Here is a 15,272-nt window from a genome sequence, read left to right on the forward strand (position 1 = left end):
GGGTTACCAAGGACACTGAGTCCTTTGTTGTGTGCTTTAGGGAGGAATAGCAGGTTTACTGCAGGCGTTCGGTGGTTCCAGTGGCAGAGCCGGAGACTTGGATGTGTTCCATCAGGATACTCTGGATGGTGGCCTTATGAGTTACTTCCTTGGGAGCAAGGTACCAGACTCTAGTCATTAAGGGCCTGGTTTTCTTACCACCAATCCTGTAATATACTCTACCTTAAATTCACATTTCACATGTAGACTTATGCCTAAATTCAAAGGGATGCATTGCAATCAGATTGTGTCCACTAGCTTTAACTAATTTAGGGCAGATTTTTTTGCCCTACCTCATAAAAGTCTCATTACTGCATTTGCGGAGGGACAACGGCAAGTCTCAGTACACTGACTTCAACTTTCTCTTCTGAAGGCATGTTATTTTTGGTGAATTACTTAAGCCATTTTTAGGAGATGAATATCAAATTAGACAATTTTTGGCACTGTGGCAGGTTGACAGAACTTCCTGTTACTTCATGTCCTAAGTGCTGGACAAGAATGGCTTCTTAATGACCTGGAAATGTTGACATAAACCAATGGCTCATGCTAGCAAGAGTCATTTTAGGCACTGAGCTTAATTCAGATGTTAGGCAAATATCTATAACATGATGATAGGATATTATAAACCCTTCATAAATAAAACTGCATTTGTATTTTACAAATATGTTTAAATTTAATGTCAAGCAATTATGCTTAGAAAATATTCTAATTGGCAGTATGTCTGAGTTGTAAAACATGACTTGAAATATTAAGTTTTGTAATTAACATAGAAGTACAAAGATAATTCATGAATATTCTTGTTTCCGATGAGGTTTTAATTGTGCTTTTTAAAGGCCAAATGTCTCCATCATATGGCATATTTAATGAACAGAAACAGTTTTGAAGACATTATTATTATGCTAAAATAATTTCATAGTCTGCACATGTTCTGCACGTGTTTGCTTATTGACTAAAGTAAGACAACAGAAAGTAAGAGCTTATGTAAAATGTGGCACTAGTGTAAACTGAGAAGTACAGAGGGGGAGAAGAAAAATCAGTAAATGAAAAATTAACATTTCTTTCTCTGAATTATTTAATGTGTATTTCATCTATATATGTCAACATTTGTGGCAATTGGTTTATGATAAAAATCAGAGAATTCTCTAAATATAGACTATCACTGAAACATAAGATATACCTAATAGATTATTATAAATTTGACTTACAAATTTTTCTAAAAATGGAGCAGTATATTTGTGTGTGTGTGTGTGTGTGTGTGTAAAGAGAGGGAGAGAGAACAGGAGACAGAAGCAGACAAGAAGAGACACAGAGTGTACCATGTACTAATGAGGCATGTTTTGGACTGAGGCATTCTAAATCATTAAATATCTGGTAGATATATTGTTGCTAATAACTAGAATACGATAAAGTTCATTTAATGTTAATTTAATGGAACATAATTTCATATTTGAGGATTTAAAATTTATAATTTTTTAAAGAACATTATAGGAAAATTCTAGAATCTTAAAGCTTGTAAAGAACTTTAATGGTATGATATAATATACCATACAATATACCAATAATAATATAATGGTAATAAATAATAAGTATTATTGGAATAGTGTTTGACGTTTTATGAAATACTTCATTTACAGAGTTCAGCTTCCTTGTTTTACAGGTGGAGACTGAGATTGTCATTCTTTACATGACTAGCCCAGGATCACACAGGTTTTTGACACCACCCTGAGGTAGAACTCAAGTCTCTGAGCTTCGTAATGTGCGCATAGAACGCTGTCATTATGGAACAGCCTCGTAGATATTTATTATCTGGCATTAAAAATTATTTAAACATGGTCAAAATTTGTTATATAAAGCCCTAAATGTCTCAGAGTTCCAAACATAAATGTTCTTGAATTCTTGTCTTTTCCTTCAAGTTATGAGGGACAAAATAAAATAACCCTCCCAAGGAAGGAGGTGGGACTGTAAAGTCTTAGTTGGAAATTTAATCAAAAAAATCAAATTTAATAAAAAATTGTATGTAAGGAAGACAAAATCAAAATAGCTATCTCAAAAATTTAAAGCTGGGGCGCCTGGGTGGCTCAGTTGGTTGAGCGTCTGCCTTCGGCTCAGGTCATGATCCTAGGGTCCTGGGACTGAGCCCTGCATCAGGCTCCCTGCTCGGTAGGGAACCTGCTTCTCCCTCTCTCTCTTCCCCCTGCTTGTGCTCTCTCTTTCTCTCTGTCAAATAAATAAATAAAATCTTTAAAAAACTTTAAAGCTGATTTGGCTTTTTATAGATTTGGGAACAATCCCTGAACTGTTCAGTAGGAAATCCTCAGTTTTCCTCAAAGTCATTATGTTTGAAATGCTTTACAAGTATAACTCATGAACTGTGATTATATCCTAAACTATCCATGCTTTATAACTTGCAGTTCTCTAAAATATATTTTGTGATTCTTGAAATCTATACAATTTACTATTTGGAAAGAAAATATGTACTTGCTTGTTAACATTTTCTCTCTCTCTCTCTCTCTCTCTCTGCATGTCTCTTCCTTTTTAAAATTTCCTATTTGGTCTTGATCTGATTCCTTAGCAAATGCGGTTGTGAAGACTCTCTGTCCTCAAGTTACTCTCATCTGTCAAAAGAAGGAATTTGCACATAGCACCTAAATAAAAGTGGTTTCTTTTTCAGTTTTCTGTTAGTTAAAGCTGTTTCTCTTCTTATAGGGAGATTCACATTTCGGATTTCATGTTTGTCTTTCAGAAAATCATTACATTTTTTGTTTCCACAATGAGAAATTCATTTTGCAGTCTTACCATTTGGGAGTTACTCCTGCATTGCCTGCATTTAGCTATAGGCATAGGGAAATTTAACAAAAATACAAGTAAACCAGATAATCAAAAATATCCTGCAAAATAGTACATACTCTTTAGCACATACATATTTAATGAGCTATACTGGCCTTTTTGCTGTACCTAGAACATGCCAAGTTCATTTTTGTCTCAGAGTCTTTATGCACTGTCCTCTGATTAGAAATACACTTCTTTATCTGCTAAATGTACTATGTGATGAATCATAAAGTCGTCAGTAAAACTCAAAAGAAGCTACTATTATTTCCCCATTTGACAGATAATAAAAGTGAGGGAGCAAGCTTAGCTTTGGGGGGATTAATTGGGGTAAAGTGCTTAGAACAAACTCTGAAATAGAGTAAACATTTAATAAATACTAGCTTTTATGATCTGTTATGTAAATAACATTGTATGTGTATATATTCCTTTTCCAGGAGTCAGTTTACAAAACACAATTTTTAGAGCTAATGGAACATTTATAAACCAAAACCAAAAACTCTTCCGTAGACAAATCTTAAAACCAACAGTCAGAATGCTTTAACTGTTTTCACTGAATCCTTTCAGCCTTGGCTCTGATTTTTTAAACCATAGCAGTTAGCAGCAGTAACTGATAAAATGTTGTGATGAGGCAGCTGTCAGGGAGGGAAAAGAAAAAAAAGCTCCTGATTTAAATGGATCATAATAATAATCTGCCACTGCAAGTCACCAGGAAGTGTTTACATTATCTTTATTTCCTTCCATTTAAAAAAGTAAAGGTACATGTAATAATATGCTTTAGAAGTTTTACCTGAGCTGCTGCATCCTCTACTTTTATTTTTGATAAAACTTTAAAAAAAAAATCTTTCAAAATCCCAACTAATAAACAATAAATAATGAACCAATAAATAGGAAGGAAATTAAATTATCCCCTTTTATATTTTCTGCCCAAATATCACCTCCTTATATAGGCCTTCCCAGACCACTGTATCTAAAATAGTAGCCCCATCACCCAGTGGTCCCTTACCTTGCTTTATTTTTCTTCCTAGCATTTATTCTTTTTTTAAAAATAAAGATGTATTTATTTATATTAGAGAGAGACAGTGGGAGAAGCAGAGGGAAAGAGAGTCTCAAGCAGACTCCACGCTGAGTGGAGAACCTGAGGCTGGGGCTCGATCTCACCACCCTGAGATCACGATCTGAGCTGAAACCAAGAGTCGGACACTTAACCAACTGTGCCACCCAGGCTCCCCTTCCTAGTATTTATTCTTTATTTTTTTTTTTATTTTTTTTTTATTTTTTAAAGATTTTATTTATTTATTTGAGAGAGAGAATGAGAGAGCGCGAGAGAGCACATGAGAGGGGGGAGGGTCAGAGGGAGAAGCAGACTCCCTGCTGAGCAGGGAGCCCGATGCGGGACTCGATCCGGAGACTCCAGGATCATGACCTGAGCCGAAGGCAGTCGCTTAACCAACTGAGCCACCCAGGCGCCCATATTCTTTATTGATATTATATAACCTTTTGTTGTTTTGTTAGTGTTATTTTTTGTACCACTAGGATCTGAACCACATGAGGATGAAGATTTTTCCTTGTTTTTTGCTATGTTACTGGCCCATAGAACAATGCTTCCCATTTAATAGGCATTTAAATATGTGTCAAATGAATCAATGAATGAATGAATTAATAAAGAGTATAAAAGCACTGAGGAACAGGGCTGGATTAAATTGCTATAAATTTGTTCTACCTGCTACAATTTTAGAAATCTCAAACTTTTTCTCCTAAAGCCTCTGTTTTATTCAACATTTACTGATATTTGCAAAGCATTTATAGTAAATCTTACTATAATCTCAAAGATACATTGGATAAACTTGCATTATTCATACTGTAGAAATAAGCAAATGTAAACACAGTGGATAAAGATACTAAGTCATAGATATAAGCTTAGACAGTTTCTCTGACTCAAGAGCATTGAAAATATTTTAACTGCTGCTACTAAAACTTCTGTTGCACATATTCTGTAAAAAAGGGGGGACATGGATTCTAGTATTTTTGTGTCATCTCTGTGTGTATAGTCTCTTTTATAATCACCACCTTTACTTAATTATATTTTGGGACTAAGGTCACTATTTTCCATATAGATGCTCTGGTATGTCTATTACAACAAGAACAAATAGCATAAATGTAATTCTTAAATTCAGTTTAATGGGATTTGATTGAGATGGAGAAATAAAAGACATTTAAAATAGTACATCATTTTTAAAAAAAATTTTATTTATTTTTTTATTTGAGAATAGTTGACACACAATGTTACATTAGTTTCAGGTGTATAACATAGTGATTCGTCAACTCTGTACATTACGCTGTGCTCACCACAAGTGTAGCTAGCTACCATCTGTCACCACACAGTGCTATTATAATACCATTGACTACATCCCCTATAAATACCTTTAAAATAGTACATCCTTTTAGAAATACCTACATAGTTTTTTCTTGTTTATTCGATCAGCCAATCTACCTATATACCTACCTATCAACAAATGACAATACTAAATAAAAGACAACTAAATGAACTCAGATATATGTCAGGGAAACCAAGATAAATAAGATAGCCTTGTTTCTCTAAAGGAACTTCCATCTAGTGGGGAAAGATAGGAACATCAAATATGTGTGTGTGCATGTGTGTGTGTGTGTGTGTGTGTATTTCACACACACGCACATAGACATATAGATTTAGTATGTGCCTCTGCTTCCCATCTGCTCGCATTCCCCACATGACCTCTTCTATACTCTGAAAGCCCAGTGCTACCTGATTAGCAATCAGAATACAGCAGCAGAAGCAATACAGCGAACAGAAGAAGTGCTCTTTATTACCTGACCTCTGGGCCACGTTTCATGGTGTTGATGTCTTGCTTTCTGAAAAACCAAAGATCTTGCCTTCTACTTCTCAAAGGAATTGGAAGCTATGAATTCTCTTAGTCATAATTGGTACGATTTCCCATTTTTGTACTTAAAAATGTTCCTCTGTCAGGATGCTGGGGTGGTGCAGTCAGTTGAATGTCCAGTTGAGTGTCCAACTTTTGGTTTCAGCTCAGGTCGTGATCTCAGGGTCATGAGATCAAGCCCCGCATCTGGCTCCACGCTCAGCACAGAGTCCGCTTAAGACTCTCCGTCTCTCTCTGCAACCCGCCCCCCCAACACTCACTCTCTCTGTCCCTCAAATAAATAAATAAATCTTTAAAAAAATGTTTCTCTATCTACACCCAACCTCACCTCCTTTTGTCAAGCCCCAGAGGAGGTTTTCTTTCTTTTTTCTGTACTCACTTCATCTTTCCATCTGTTCTTGACCTGATCTCTTCAAGAATTTTCTTTGTTGCTTCCTTGTCCATTTTTATATATTGTGTTAGCTTTTCCCTCTGTGCTAGCTCTTTCTCCACACTTTGTACCCCTCATCCAGATGGCTTTCCCTAGTTCATCTGTATACTGAATCCAGCTGCACCAGCATGCTCCTGAGAGCCAACTGTGAGCCCCTCTTCCCAACCCTGCTTTCATTATTGCCATGTTGGTAGATTGATCACCTCTGTAGTGGAATGGTTCAGATGAGGGAAATTGGCAGATGCTACAAACCAGATGTTAGTGCTGGTTTTCAAACATTTTTAGGCAGACCACTGCCGTGTCCCTCCTCCTTTAAACCAAGTTCTTGAAAAGAATAGTCCTCTCTAAATCTGTCTGCTTCCTCACTTCACATCAATTCCATGAAATTAGACATCTGCTCCCACCTCCACTTGAAGTATTACAGCAAACAGAAGAAGTGCTCTTTATTACCTGACCTCTAGGCCACATTTCATGGTGTTGATGTCTTGCTTTCTGAAAACCTCTTCAGCTTGCTCTGTGCCATGGTATCTCCTGGGTTCTCTTCCCCTTCCTCTGACCATTTCCCCTCTGCATTTCTCATTGGATTCTCTTTCTTTGCCCCTTAGTTACTTATGTCCTCATGATTCTGGGCACAGTCCTCTTCTACACACTCTGTGTTGGCTAACTCACCGATGCGCAAAGCTTCAAGCCATTCCATTCATTATTGCCTAACATAAAGCTCCAGGCCAGACTTTTTGCTTATGTCTGATTGGCTTGTTCAGTCACCTTCTTAATATCTCTGCCTGGTTATATCATAGGCACCTGACACTCAACATGTCAAAACCTTAATTCATATTTTTCCCCTTAAATGTTACTCCACCTTCTGTATTTCCTATCCAGATAAATGGCCTCACCATCCACAAGTCAGCAAAGTGAAAAACCTGGGAGTCATCCTAGACTCCATGCTCTTCTTCATTCTGCAGATCCAGTCAGGCACTGAATATCCTCTCTCTTCTTCCACCACACCATCTTCATCCCAGCTACCTCATTTTTAGGTCCTCATCAGTTCTTACTTAGATTGTTATAATTTTCTCCTGATTTGTCTTCCTGCCTTCTGCCAGACTCCTTAGCCAGCTCTCTCCAGTGCTGCTAGAATGATATTCAACTTCCTTCCTTAAACTCCTTCAGTGTCTCTTTACAGCTTCTAGGATAATTTATTATGAAATACCCTTTCAATTACAAGTAAGAGGAGACTCTACCCAAATTGCTTAAGCACAATGGAACTGATGACAACTGAAGATTCCAGAGAATGGATCTGGATTGAATTATGTCAACAGGAATTGGTTTCTTTTCCTACTTCAGTTCTGCCTTCCATTGTGTTGGCTCCAGGCTCAGGTTAAATGTGATAGCAAGATGGTGGCTGCCAGTGCAGGTCTACAACTTCTCAGCTTTATGGTACAGCAGGAAAGAAAACGAGACTCCAAACCTCCCCATCAGGAGACTCCTAGTATCTCTTTGTTAACTGGGCTGTGTACCTATTTATGAACCGATCACCATTGCTAGTATATTTTAACATGTTGATCGGCCTGCATCCAAACCACATGAGACTTAGGGGAGGGTATATTCCTAGATGGAAATTTAAACCGTTGCTAGAAGAAAGAGCAATGAACACCGGAGAAGCTCATAATGAAAGCATCTAGTATTTATTGAGTTCTTTACATGTGTCAGGCACTGCTTTAATGTTTTTCATGTATTAACTTACTTAATCTTTATAACAACCTCATCAGGAAGTGAAGAAACCGATGCATTAGAGAGGTTAGGTAGTTCATCTAAGTTAGACACAGCAAATAACCAATGTCAGTTGCAAAACTCGAGTATAGGCTTTTTTCCTTTTCATTCTTACTCAGGAAATTTCTGAGAATGTTTTTAAATCAGATGGCCATAGTTCAAATATTAACTTACATGTTATAAAATGAGTGTGTTCCATTATCAACGAGCTAAAAATCACTGGAGGTTTCCAGTATTTTTTGTCCTGCACGGCACTAGGCAGCTTTAAGAGTGTATTGGAAATGGCCCCAGAGGCTGGGGTTTCCCGGTTATCAGGAAGTTGGTAACTCAAGGTTGGGGTGAGGAGAAGTGCAGTCCACAGGTGTCTGTAGCAGACACTCTTTTCCCACCACTATAGTTCCTCTCCTAATCCCTCAGTGATAGCTAGCACCCAATTTTTTAAACTGCTACTGGGGTGTGGAGGGTTTGCCGTAGTGTTCTGGCCTTTCTCCTATTGGAAGCCGTGAACAGGAAGACTTGGTCAGCTAATGCATGAAAGGTGGAATTCTACATATAATGTGTTAAGTGTCAACAATCACTTTTCTGCATGACAAGAATTACCTGTGTGAGTGTGAGGCCCTTCATGATCTACTAGCCCTTGCTCCCTTTTCAGTCTTACCTCTCACTCTGAACCGCTCACCTCCATTGCTCTGTTTTATGATCCAGGGTGTCACTCCCTTGCATGTCATGCTCTTTGCGCTCCTCCACACCTCCTGTGTGTCTTGGCTGTTGCTGCACCCATTTCACTTTTCAGAGGTTGTGTCAGGTGTCATCTTCTCAATAAATGCTTTCCTGAAATCAGCCTCCTTGTGAGCAAGCATCTAAGTCTCTCTTTGTTGCCTCAACTGTATTATAAGAATATTTGCCATGATTTCTGTAATTCATACTGTATTCCTTTATTTATGTTTGTCTACTACTGTGCTGAAAAATCCTTGAGAGCTGGAGGACATCTTATTAATTCTTATATACCCTCCATACTGCCTGACACATGATAGGTACTCAATAAATGTATGTAAGTGAATGAAATAAGAAATATGGAGAAACTACAGTAAGGTATCTTAATTGGTGACAATTAATTCTGACTAGCACTAGGAAGAACTAGCGGTTGGGAAATGTTACTCAAAGATTCTAAATTAGAGACCAGTTAACACATGTATTTCTGCAATAGAGATAGCCCTCACTATCTGAACTCTTGCTATCAAAATATTCACTATAACATTATGCAGAAATTTTCACCCAAAATTTACTATCCAAATAGGAATTCCACTGTAACATGTTTATATTACTGCAACAATGGAAATGTTTAAGTTGTAGGTGAGTCTGTGTAGGAGGATGCAGAGTAGTCTTCAATCATTGCTCAGCAGTTCACTCCAAGATCGTGTCAATGTTTTCTAAGGAAATGGACAAGCTTATGAAGGAAGTTGGTGAGCACAAAAAGTCTAGAAAATCCCATGCATTAAAAAGAATATTGGAGGGATAAAATATATTGAATGAGGTGAACACATAAAAGACATAAGCTTGGTCATGCATATACCTCCATCTATAATGCAGAGGCTTTGTTATACTTGTGAAAACATTCAAAACAATATTATATTCCTAGTTTTGGAAAGCTTTGCTGAGATATTCAAGGATAATATGGTCTGTTTGAAAAGCTTGAAAAGTATCTCATGCAGTGGATAGATAATCATAAACTTTGAAACCATGAGGCACTACATACCTTTGAAGATCTGAAGAAGAAGATGAAAGAGTTTGATCATTTGGTAAAGAAGTCAAGCTTCAGCTTCAAGTCCAGAATGGAATAGAAGGATTTAACGACTATGCAGGACAGCAGCATTTGAAGATTGTAGAGGAAGCAGCTTCTTGGTAATGAACTTACAGCAGTTTTTATCACTGAATTAGCGAAAACTATTGACAGAGGTAGCTAACAACGTTTTCATTAATACCAATTCTCTTGGTAAAATTTGGCTTTTTAAAAATGAATGCTATCTTATCGGAGAAAAAAAAAAAAGAGCCAGGGCATTGCACATCCGAAGATAGGCTGACACAATTTTTAAGTGAAAATTTAAAGTTGATGTTAAACTAAAACCTATGTATTTGTGTAACTCTGAGCATCCAGGGCCCTTAGTTGAAGAGTAAATTGTATTTTATATGGTTCTCAAATCGTAACACTTCGGTTGACAAAGCAGGCATTCAGTCATTATACAAGGAGTCATAATTTGTGACAGTTCATTTCTTTGGGGTGTGGAGTCTTACAAAACCATAAAGAGTTAAGGTTGAGATTTGAGTTAATTTTTGTTTAATAAAATAAAGAGCTGATGAAGAAATTGTTGAGTAGGCGCTGGTGTAAAGAAAGATAGTTTGGATGATAAACTAAGAAAAGGCTTTTTTGTTTGTTTGTTTTTCATCTCAGCATGGATATTAGAACTGTTTTTTAATCCTTAATTCTTTTTTGCCAGTGGTGACATAATCCCTTTGCATGGGGGTGTGTGGGGGGGCACTGTGTGCCTTCACAGGCTGTGGCTTCTTTGAGTCTTTGGTGATACTCCGGTGGTTAGAGGCACTTTCTGGTTAGATCCCAAACATGGAAGTTCCTTCAGGTTTCAGTTTCAATTAAGAATGTCTGTCCCTGCAAAATGAAAGTCAAAAGCTCTTTGGGAAAAGTCAGTTCTCCAAGCTTGTTGAAAGGACTTGTTTAAGAGAAGTGGATGGATTTTGATCATGTTGGGTCTTTTCATTTTTTTTTTTTTTAAGATTTTATTTATTTGACAGAAAGACACAGTGAGAGAGGGAACACAAGCAGGGGGAGTGGGAGAGGGGGAAGCAGGCTTCCCACTGAGCAGGGAGCCCAATGCGGGGCTCGATCCCAGGACCCTAGGATCATGACCTGAGCTGAAGGCAGACACTTAACGACTGAGCCACCCAGGCGCCCCATGTTGGGTCTTTTCAAATAATGCCCAAAAGAAGAAAATACTTGCGTAAGCGAAGAGTGACATGCACATATTTTTCTGGTGTATGTATCTGTATCTGTGAAAAATGTATTACTCCAGGCTGCTATATTCCCTAAGAAAAGGTATTGCCTACATGTCAGGGCTGACTAGTGATTATCAGTAGGACACTCTTACCTTTTAAATTTCTTTTTTTGGAAGTAGGCTGTGTTTTTTTAATATTGATTATCTCTTATACAGATGCCTTCATTGTTAAACAGAAGAAAAATCAATTATTTGCATGACTATAATAATATAGCAGTTCAACTAAAATCAATTTAACAGATATTTATTGGCTCTTTATTCTAGATAATAAATTGCACTATGTAGTAGAGGGATGAAGAAAAAAGATGTAAGATACAATTATTGCTTTGAGAATTAGTAGGACCCAGATAAGTGAATACATCATATTGGATTTCTTTTGTTTTTGTAGCTATTCTAAAATATTATCTACAAATAAATACATTTTAAATAAATATTACTATGTCCTCTCTCCGTTTATCTATTTGTTATAACATAAGGGTACACTACTACCCCTGTGGCCAGAAACTTCAAATTCCATATTTCTTAAGTAAATGACTATTTTTTTAAGTAGTTAAATAATTTAATATAATACTAACCTACCTTTAGCAGATAAGCCATAACACTAATGAAATATGATAAATATTACAACAGAAATATGTATATCATGAAAAAGATACAAATATGAAGGGGACACACATTCTACCTAATTTTAAATTGTGGGATGTTGATACTTGAGCTGGACTCTTCAGGACAAATACATTTTCTGGACAGGTAAGGGACAGACATTGCTGGAAGTGGGAACGTAATGATCAGTGTGTTCATTCTGAGCAAACAGGCATGGAAGTGTTTAGTTTATTTGATGAGGAACCAGGCACAGATGTGGCCAGGGCTTCGGAAGCAGGAAGGGTGGGGTAATTTGAGATGAGGATTAACAAGGTGACACAGGCTGAACCCTGAAGGGCCTTAAGCAGTGCCTGAAAAGCCTTCAGGAAAGCTGAAGCAGCTGAAAGCAGCAATAAGTATATGTTACATTCCTAAAATGCATTGTGTCCGTGGCTGGCTTTCCTCACTTCTCCCAAGTTACTTCTGAATGTGTAAGTGCTTATGTTCTGAAAGTACAGAAAGATTCATTAAGTGTACCTATGATATTTTTTTACTTGAAACATTTATTTAGGGGGAAAAAAAACCCAATCTGCTGCTTTGTTTCTTTCTGTTTTTAATTAAACCGAGTTTTGGCAGTCATTTCTGCTGGGCTTTCCACATGGGACTGAACCTTTAGTGACTCATCAAAATTTGTTGTAAATTCTAAAAACACTAGGCAGTTTAGATATATCATACTTTTTTAAAAGCCTCATTTATTTAGTGCTACCCTTGAGCACAATGATGTATACCTGAAAACCTTGAGTTTTGCACTGAGAATTCAATTTAATATGTTTGACCAGGTCCAAGGCACAGTGTGCTGTGCTAGGCCTCCAGTAGAGGGTGAAAACAAACTCACTGAACAGTAGTAATCCCACCTGAACGTAGACAAGCCAGAAAATATAGAATAGACCATATGGAAGAGGATCCCAAGTGTAAAATCTACATGGAATGACTGTTCACTTGGAATGACTATTTCTAAGCAAGGAGTTTGCATCTGTAAGTGCTTTGCCTTGGTAAAATTAATTTGTGCTATGGATTAGGGGTCAGAGACAAGTTTTAAGGCCACTGCAACCATTTCCAGCCAGTGATTTGTAAACTGTGTACCAGAGGACACGAGTGCTGAGGGAAGTAGGAGTGCTTATTTTCCAAACATCAACATGCTGCTTCTCAAACACTAAGGATTTTATTTTTTTTAGAGAGAAAGAGAGTGAGAGAAACGCGTGTACACATGCGAGGGTGGGTGGTGGGGCATCTGGGGGCAGAGGGAGAGAGAATCTTAAGCAGGTGCCGCTCCCAGCACAGAGTCCGTCGCTATTGCCGCAGAGCGCTGTAAGATCATGACCCTGAGATCATGGCCTGAGCTGAAATAAAAAAGTCGGACGCTTAACCAAATGAGCCACTCAGGCACCCCAAGCACTTACGATTTTAAACTGCCCAAAGACGAAAGGCACAGCCTAGGGAATATAGTCAGCGACGCTGTGAGAGCACCGTATGGGGACAGCTGGTGGGGAGTATAGGGTAAAGTACAGAGCTGTCCAATCACTCTGTTGTACACCTGAAACCAATGTAACACTGGGTGTCAACTATACTTCAATTAAAAAAAAAAAAAAGAACTCACCCATAGGAAAAAAAATGAACTATCTAAGGAACCTTTTAAAACTCTTTTCTTCAATTAAGATGTCAACCATTGGTCCTTCTTAAGATTTTAAAATATTGCCTTCATTAATTTTTAGTTGCTTTAAAAATCTGAAAAAAAAAGCTTTATGCAGTGGCAGTATCGTGGCCAGTGAGGTTTATCCGAGGCGCGATTATTGCTAATTAAAAATCTGAAAAAAAAAACTTGGTCAAGACAGAAGACAGTAAGGGCTTGAACATGGGTGATGGTAGTAGGGATAAAAAGGAGACAATGACTGAAAGAGATATTACTGAGCAGTAAAAACAAACACAAAATTGGGTAACTGTTTAATAAATAATTCGGAATGATGATTCTGGAAGTCAGGAAAAAGGATGAGGTACATAGAAATCTGTTAATTATCCACTAGGAAAATCAAAGTGAGACAGAACTTTGGAGAATAGCCACATAAAGGAAATGGGAGAAAGATGATGGCTCAGTGAAGAGCAGAGTGGGTGGGGGAGCCTGGCTGCTTCAGCATCCTGGAAGTCAAGGAAGGAGTGTCCAGACCAAGTGGACAGAGATAGTGGAGTCTGACGGAGGCTACTGGAATTAGTAGTTACGTATGGGCCAGTTGACGGGTGATCAGAATATTGGGATAAAAACCGGCAAGCAAAAGTGGGTGGTAAGAAGGGGAAGGCGATGGATGCAGAGGAACGGTTTGTGGAGTTGGTCAGCAAAGGGAAGACATAAGAGAAAGGACTAGTTTGAAGTCATAGCTGAGACAAGGAAAGGTTGTATAGTATCAGGGACGGGAAAGAAGAAGGCCAGGAAGAGGAAGAGAGGGAAGATAGAGGCCACAGAGAAGCTTATGATTGCATTACAGTTCAAGAGACATTGAGACCAAAGCACAAAAGCACAGGGGGAAAAGGTATCTTTATAGTTTATATAAAAATAAAATGATTTTATTCTCAGAGAATTGTAACAATATCTGGTATAATCAATTATTCTGAAGAAAAAAATCCTAAACTGCTTTAAGGTGATCTTTGTTTAGTGTGATGATTTATCTAAGAATTACTGTAAGGTCCAGAACCCTTTATTTCTCTGGCTATGGTAAATACTTCCTGTAAGTTGAACATAGGGGATATTTCTGAAGTGGGTACTTAGGATAATCATAAATATAGGCAAGTCTCTGTGAGAAATGCTTTTAGACCAATTACTGACATGCTCAATTGAATACTAATACCTCCCATGAAATTGCTTTAATATAAGTAAAATGACAGGTGCTGTGCAGTAAAAGGACACATAAAGCTTTGCATTAGCTTGTCTCCAGGGTTACCATCTGTGCTGATCTGAAGTTTTAATACGTGGGATTTCTCAACCCTCTGCAAAGACTATATTTTCAGGCTAGGTATCAGTAGTGTGTAAAAACAACTTGGGAGGAATTTACACTATTTGGTCTGCATCCATGATGACTTTAGCCACTCAGTTGTTCTAGAGAAACACGTCTGTATCCTGTTAGAAAGTCTGTGTGATGATTGCTGATGTGACTAGAATATCAGGATTGATTGACCCTATTTTGCATATCCAAGCAAAGATGTTAGTTTACGTATTTACTACTAAATTATATTCTGGACAAAATTGAGGAGCAAAACATTTGAAAAATGGAATGACTTCTACCAAGTTTCCATAATTAATATTCCATAATTAATATCCAAGTTTCAAAAAATATTAAAAAATTTTTTTAAAAAGTAATAACATTTAGAAATTTGGAACCCATAAATATAAAAAATAAAAGAAATGATATTTTTATAATTTAGAAGGAAAAGGGACACTGCTTTTACTTCAGCAATCTGTAGAATTTTACATTTCTTGATTTCAGATATTTCTTCTTTTTTTTTCAGCAAACATTTATTGAGGACCTTCTTTGTCCCAGGTATTAGGCTAGGCCTTGGGTTTGCCAGGTTATATTGATATTTTCTCCCTGT

At 37.4% G+C, this 15,272-nt stretch overlaps 1 pseudogene; it reads left to right on the forward strand.

Annotated features, from left to right (window-relative positions):
• Positions 1-13,429: 13,429 nt before the first annotated feature.
• On the forward strand, positions 13,430-13,513 carry LOC116639623 (annotated as a pseudogene).
• Positions 13,514-15,272: the final 1,759 nt, after the last annotated feature.

Source organism: Phoca vitulina, unplaced genomic scaffold, assembly GCF_004348235.1.
Source record: "Phoca vitulina isolate PV1807 unplaced genomic scaffold, GSC_HSeal_1.0 scaffold18, whole genome shotgun sequence".
NCBI classification, from domain to species: Eukaryota; Metazoa; Chordata; class Mammalia; order Carnivora; family Phocidae; genus Phoca; species Phoca vitulina.